The sequence below is a fragment of the Balaenoptera physalus genome (genome assembly GCF_965194825.1).
Source record: "Balaenoptera physalus genome assembly, chromosome: 20".
Taxonomy (NCBI): domain Eukaryota; kingdom Metazoa; phylum Chordata; class Mammalia; order Artiodactyla; family Balaenopteridae; genus Balaenoptera; species Balaenoptera physalus.
This window is the reverse complement of record NC_138901.1, coordinates 24067525-24068365: the sequence shown is the minus strand read 5'-3', so window position 1 is coordinate 24068365 and position 841 is coordinate 24067525.

Here is an 841-nt window from a genome sequence, read left to right as displayed (position 1 = left end):
TGAAACGTGCAGATATCCTTTTTTAAAAAAAATTTTATTTATTTTATTTATTTATTTTTGGCTGTATTGGGTCTTCGCTGCCGCGCGCGGGCTTTCTCTAGTTGCGGCGAGTGGGGGCTACTCTTAGTTGTGGTGCGCGGGCTTCTCATTGAAGTGGCTTCTCATTGCGGAGCATGGGCTCTAGGCGTGTGGGCTTCAGTAGTTGCGGCACTTGGGCTCAGTTGTTGTGGCTCACGGGCTCTAGAGCACAGGCTCAGTAGTTGTGGCACACGGGCTTAGTTGCTCTGCAGCATGTGGGATCTTCCCGGACCAGGGATTGAAGCCGTGTCCCCTGCATTGGCAGGTGGATTCTTAACCACTGCGCCACCAGGGAAGTCCCTCATTCATTCATTATTATCAGTGTGGGCTCATGGATTCTTGTTTTATTCAATGAGTTATAATCCATTATTACCATTATTTATTTTGATGCTCAGATTATCCCAATTGTGTACAGTATCTGCTTACAGCTGTTTCCCATATCCTGTAATCCTTTCACATATCCATCATTTAATGAGCACTTTCTTACTTCCTGGTACATCAAGATGTTCTGTGCTCAGCTTGTACTTTCCCTGCCCCAGCCCTGGATTCTGTCATTTCTCCAAGGAGCCACATTTCCTTTCAGTGGGGAATAGGTGTACTCATTGCTATGTGGATGCCAAGAAGAATGCTTCTAGACCCTTTTTGTGGACAGAACTAGGAACATACATACACACATTTGTCTGTACATATTTCTGTGTATATATATTTAAGACCACAAGTTCATAATGATACTTCCAATTCCATTTCAAAACCAAAGGGTTCT